The sequence below is a fragment of the Neomonachus schauinslandi genome, chromosome 8 (genome assembly GCF_002201575.2).
Source record: "Neomonachus schauinslandi chromosome 8, ASM220157v2, whole genome shotgun sequence".
Lineage (NCBI taxonomy): Eukaryota > Metazoa > Chordata > Mammalia > Carnivora > Phocidae > Neomonachus > Neomonachus schauinslandi.
The window spans coordinates 60339854-60346623 of NC_058410.1; positions in this window are offsets into that span (position 1 = coordinate 60339854).

A 6770-nucleotide genomic window follows, 5' to 3' on the forward strand; every position below is an offset into this window, starting at 1 on the left:
GGGGGGGGGGGGGGGGGGGGGGGGGGGGGGGGGAACTGCGCGTAGCGGCCGAGAGCAGGGCTGGAAATGCTGCCTGCGCCGAGCACGTGTGACCCGGCTGGGCTCCGCCTAGAAAAGAGGCCCTACAGGACCTCAGTGCTGAGTTTAGCGGCTCCTTTCTGAACATCCTTCTGCAGAGCTGGGGGTGGCCGGGGCGCAAAGCCCTTGGGCTTCGGGTCCCCAGGGGGACCGAGCTGGCTGCATCCTGAGGCCCACTGCCTTGAGGACCCGGGCGTTCGGAGAATCACCGCTCCCCTACCCCCCCCCCCCGTCCGGCTCGCAGTCTCAAATCCCAGGATGGAGGGAGCTGCGCGGCGTCAGGGACCAATGGCGAGGACGCGGGGCAGATAGGGCCCCGGAGACTCCGCGGAGTTGGGGCCTGAGGTGACTGGGGCCGCGGCCCCCGAGGGTGTCTGCCCCGGCCGGGCTGGAGGGTCAGCGCGGACCAGCTGCGCGGCCCCCGAGGCGCGGGTGGGACATTAAAGCCGGGTCTGAATAGGGCGGCGGCGACGGGCTCTGGGAACGCCACCAGATGACACGCAGGCGACGGGGCCATTTCCCCCTTAATTGCGAGGCCGGTGGGTGCACCGCGGCGGGTAGGCTCCAAACGCACGGCCAGAACGCAGCCCGGACGCCGCTGGTGGGTTTTGTGGTGCCTTTTTTGTTGTTTTTTTAAGTCCTTCATTGGAAGCGGCTCAATAAAAGTATTCAGAGTGCCTCTCAAGTTGCCTTTTAACCGGAGTTCTCCAACTTATTTCTTGGTTCTTTCGGTTGACATGGTGCAAAGAAAAGTCAGCGAGCGTGTTGCTGAATTGCAATGTCTCAGGGCACCTCCACATTCAACGCTCCTCTGCCGGCCGCTGCCGAATGAGCCCGCACTCAATTCGATTTTCCTTGCTGTTGGGCACATTTAGGAGCGCCTCTATTTGTGAAGTTCATTTCTAGGCAAATGTATTCAAGAGCTGATGGGAATGAATAGGACCGTGTGTCAGCCGCCCCTAATTGGGATTAAAGCACTTAGGAGCATATGCAGAGAGTGACAGAAATTCTCAGGTTGCATTGTGTTCAGACTTCCACCCGCTTGGACGCTCCTCCTCCAAGGGAGATTTATAAAGCTTGCAGGGAGAAACTGAGGAAAGAAAAGCGAAACGGAACAGAACCGGGCTAATGGCTCACGATGGGGCTGCCGTTCAGCAAGTGGTGGTGACAGCTTCTGAGAAAAGATGCTGGGGGATAATTGAAGGCGGGTGGGGGAGCGGGCCTGAACTCTTTAATCAGAAAGGCGGAGTGTTAAAAGGCGAAATAAAGATGTTCTTGAGATTCCCAGACGGTTTTTTCCCCCCTTTCCTTTTTTTCTTCTTCCCCTTGAAGAGCTTGGCTTTCTTTCTTTTTATCTCTGCCTCCCATCCCCACCCCCAAAGAACATACCATCTCTTGGGGCAATAACAAGAACAATTTGGTATTTGAATTAGGAAAAGTCAAAAGAAACAAAAGTATGGGGGTTTTTTGTATGTTAAAGAGAATGTCACACTCAAATCAGTCAATGAAAATATTTCCTGATGTGTGGAAGTGTGTGCAAAATATACACACGCTCGGTTAAAAAACAAGCTGAATGATAAATATTCGTTAAAATTCAGACTGTGTATGTAGATACATAGTCTCTTGTAAATGTTCACTCTGGAGTGGCTGCTGGCTTTCCCAGCTGAAGGTGACAAGGCCTTATCTATAAGAGATGCTAAAAATCAGCCTGGAGACAGTTGCCTAAGCAGAGAGCGGTGACCACCTCTTGGCCCCTGAGAGCAGAGGAGCCAGAAATGACAGAAGAACACTGAACAAAAGAATGGTGAGGGAGAGAACAGATATTTCTAAAATTATCTAGATGTCCTTGTTTGTTTCTTGATTTGTTTAAATCCACCTGGAAACATTGGTTCCCCGGAGGGGTGGGAGACTCTGGGTGTCTAACCTTGAGGACAGGAGGGAGACTTCTCACTGTATCCTTTTTGGTGTCGTTTTGGATTTGGTACCATAAGAATGTATTTCCAATTAAAATTTACTTTTGAGATTTAAATTCTTTTCAAAAAATATGCATGGGGCAAAGGAAAAAGAGGGAAAGAAGAACAGGAAGGTGATGTGTGGATCTATAGAAAGGATAATAGCCACTAGTTTTTATAATAAATCTCTACTCAGAGTTAGGCACTCAAACCCAGTATCTCTAGAGACACCTGTTGACACCACCCAATCCAGCGCCCCACCCCCCTGCCTGAGCCCTGGTGGGAAGATGGGTTCTCCAACTTCTACAAAGGGGATTCTGAGCAGAGAAGATGATCATGGGACAAAGGCACAGTGATGAGCCAAACATTTTTTTCTCTTTCAATTCCTCAAATTCCTGAAAACCTCCTTCCTCTTCAGGCTGTTCCATCTCATGAAGAAAGAACTTTTAAATCTGTGTTTAGGAGGCACAGAATTTTCCTTTAACCCATGACCCAGTTTTCAACTCTTTGGAAAGTGGTGCATCATGGGAGGAAGCTGTCCTGGCAGGTACTATTATGGCTCCTAAGACAATCTCTGAGCGAAGGAAGTTCATTATATGGTTATTATGATAACAATAGGAAACAATAAAAATACCCAGCTAAGTCCCAACTAAAACCAAATTCAGGTTCATAACCAGCATCTCTGAATGACAATTAGTTAAGTTCGCTAGTAGTATCCCGTGTATTCACCTAATGTCACCATTAATTATATATTCGTCTGATTTAAAATGCAATACGATCACTCGTGTTATTCCTGTTCATGTCATTCATGTCCATGACCAAATGCTGATACATTTTAGTTTCCTGAAAGTATGTTTGGATTTTATATGTCCTTATTTTATAGTAGGGGTTCACATTCAGATAGCTTTTCAAATACGTACATAATCACAACATAAAATTAGATAAGATTACAAAAGATGAACTTTTATGCACATACAAACTATTTTTCTTTGTTAAACAACTTTATTGAAATATAATTCATATACCACACAATTTACTCATTTAAAATGTACAGGGGTGCCTGGGTGGCTCAGTTGGTTAAGCATCAACTCTTGATCTCAGCTACTTTAAATAGATAGATGATAGATAGATAGATAGATAGATAAAATATACAATTCAATTTCTTTAAGTATATTCACAGGGTTGTACAACCATCACCACAATCTAATCTTAGAACATTTTCATCCCTCTCCCCAAAAGAAAGCCCACACTCATTAGCTATCATTCCCCATTTGTTCCCAAACTGCCCGGTTTTAGGCAAACACCAGTGTATTTTCTGTTTGCAAAGATTTGCTTTTTTTTTTTTTTTTTTTTGAGGTGGAGCAGAGGGAGAGGGTGAGAGAGAATCAAGCAGGTGACACAGCCAGTGTGGAGCTGGTACAGGGCTCGATCTCACAACCCTGAGATCATGACCTGAGCCTAAATCAAGAGTCTGATGCTTAACGAACTGAGCCACCCAGGCACCCCAAGATTTGCACATTTCATATAAATGGAATCATACAATATGTGGTCTTTTGTGACTGGATTCTTAGCATAATTTTCCAAGGTTCATGCATGTATCGGTATGTTGTTCCTTTTCATCATTGAATGATATTCCACTGCATAAATATTTCACATTTTACTTATCCACTCATCAGGTGATAGGCCTTTGGATTGTTTCTCCTTCTTTGCTATTATGTATAATGCCGATATGAACATTTGCATATAAACTTTTCTATGTATATGCCTTAGTTATTTTGTATTTTGTATGTATATGTATTAGTTCTTTTGGATATATACCCATGAGTGGAATTGCTTGGTCATATCATAACTACGTTTAATCTTTTAAATAACTATCATACTGTTTCCAATTTTACAGTCCCACCAGGAGTACATGGGTGTTCTAGTTTCTAGATAGATGTTCTAGATGTTCTAGATAATATGTTTTATTATCTGTCTTTTTAAATTATACCAGCCTGTTAGGGGTGAAGTGGTACCTCACTGTAGTTTTGATTTGCATTTCCCTAATGACTAACTGACTAGTGCTCAAGCATCCTTTTATGTGCTTCTTGCCATTTGTATATCTCCTATAGAGAAATGTTTATTCAAATTCCTTGCCCATTTTTTAATTGGGTGATTTGTCTTCTTATTATTGAGCACCATACAATTTTTTTTATCATTTTTTAAATGACCAACACAAAACAGATTGTTAGGTTTAACTATCATAATGACACTAACAAGTAGATTTTATTATTTATCTTTTACCAGTGAGGAAAGTTCAGAGAGGTTAAGAAGCTTGCTTAGGGTCACATGGTAAATAATAGATACATAATTCTTCTCACATTCTTCTGAGTTCAAAGCCCAGGCCATTTTTACTTGACCACACTGCATTCAGAAGGCTTAACTGACTTCACATATCTGCTGTCCTCTATGAGGATCATTGAGTTATCATGGAATGTCCCAGTGCTTGAGAGAGGTAGGCCCTGGAGTCAGACTGCCTGGATTCAAATCCTGCCTCTGAGACTTATTAGCCATATGACCTTGAGCAAGGGTAACCTTTCTATTCTTCAATATCTTCATCTGTAAAAATGAGTAATAAGAAGACCTACTTTGGGGTGCCTGGGTGGCCCTAGTTGGTTAAGCGTGGGACTTGGTTTTGGCTCATGTCATGATCTCAGGGTTCTGAGACCGAGCCCTGTGTCCAGCTCTGTACTGGATGTGAAGCCTGATTACGATTCTCTCACCCCTCTCCTTCTGCCCCTCTCTCCCACCACTTTCTCTCTCTCCCTCTAAAAAAAAAAAAAAAAAAAGACCTACTTCACAGAGTTGTTGAGAAAATTATGAGCTGTTGATACAGAGTGCTTGACATAGCACTCAGGACATGGGATATACTCAGTAATAATGTTAATTATTAACATTTTTATAAAGGTTTTATTTATTCATTTGAGAGAGACACACACACAGAGAGAGCACAAGCAGAGGAAGAGGCAGAGGGAGAGGGAGAAGCAGGCTCGATCCCAGGACCTGGAGATCATGACCTGAGCCAAAGGCAGATGCCTAACCATCTGAGACACCCAGGCGCCCCAGTTATTAATATTTTTATGATAATACTTATGCTTACCACTTTCCGAGCCCTATAAGGTACTGTACTCTTAGGCTGGAAATTGTACATAATAAATCAAATGCAGCAGGACTTCTTGACACCAGAAGGCACCTAGTGAGGCAGTCACATAAGATACAGGTGTGTGTACCTCAGGGCAACAAATAATTGATGAGGCAAGCCTTGCTTTATAGACATAATCCAGCTAATAAATGAAGACAGAGTTCAAAAATACAAATATTATTGTTCTGTAACACTTCATAAAATAATGGAGGAAGGTAGTGATCATCAATGATAACTAGAATCACAAAGAGCAAGTCAACTACATATTACGTGCCTCTGAGTGGAAGTTGGCAACATGGGTCATGCCAAAACAAGCAAGCAAGCAAACAAACAAACAAAATTAAACCTGAATCTGATTGTTTTGATAATAGGAAATAGAGAGACAGATGAACTTGACACAAATCCAGAGGCATACGGTCAGAAAAAAATAATAATAATTAAAAATAATAATAATAATGAACCCTCTACTGAACAAATGACCTTTTTTTATATTTTACAAATAGGTTGTGGGGAGGGGGGAGAAGGACAGGAACCAAAAGATTTAAAGATGCTTAAGGGATGTGGTGGTTTTCAAATATGTCCACAGATGCTTTAACAATCCCCTCTTCCAAAGGTGGAGCCTGTGTGTGGGTCAGATTTAGGGATTTGTTTGTAACAAATAGAATATGGCAGAAGTGACAGTGTACTATTTTTGAGACTAGACCATAAGAGGCATTGTAGATTTCTCCTTGATAGTTCTAGAACTGACTAGATGTTTAAGATATTAGGAATTAATATTAATTTTTAGTGGAATAATTGTAACGTATTTATTTTTATCCTTATTTTTCAAAGATACACACTAAAATATTAGCAGATTAAATGTAATGTCTAAGGATTTGCTTCAAATAATTCTAAGGTGGGGTGCAGTGGGTCCAGGTATAGATCAGGGTTTTTTTAACCTCAGCACTATTGACATTTTGGACTGGATGATTCTTTGTTGTAGGAGGTGTCCTGTGCATAGCAAGATATTTTGCAGCATCCCTGGGCTCTATCCACTAGATGCCAGTAGTATCTCTCCTCTAATTATGACACCAGACATTGCCAAATGTTTCGGGGGGGGGGTAAAATCATCCCCAGTTGAGAACCACTGGAAATAGATGAAACAAAATTGAGATTTGTTTAAGTGACAGGTACATGGGGGTTCATTATACTCTCCTCTCTACTTTTGTATGTGTTAGAAATTTTCCAAAATAAAATATTATTTAAAAATCCAGTAGGCGAGAAGAGATCTGGAGCAGGTGGTGAGTGTGTATACATTGTCGATATGCCACTGAAATCTGTGGGGAAAAAATAGATCCTTCAGTTCTGTGATCTTTCAGGAAGCTGTAGCAGAGATGAGCCAGAGAGAATGTGCTAAGTTGTAGAGTCTTCAACCTAAAAGGCCATCTGGAATTCTCAAAGCTACAGGGGTGCCCCACCAGACCTAAGGAACCCACAGGCACAGTGTCCAAAGCTGTCACGATCAAAAATGTTAATCCTGTGGCATTGAATAAAATTCCTCCTCCTCTTCTTAACTGGAA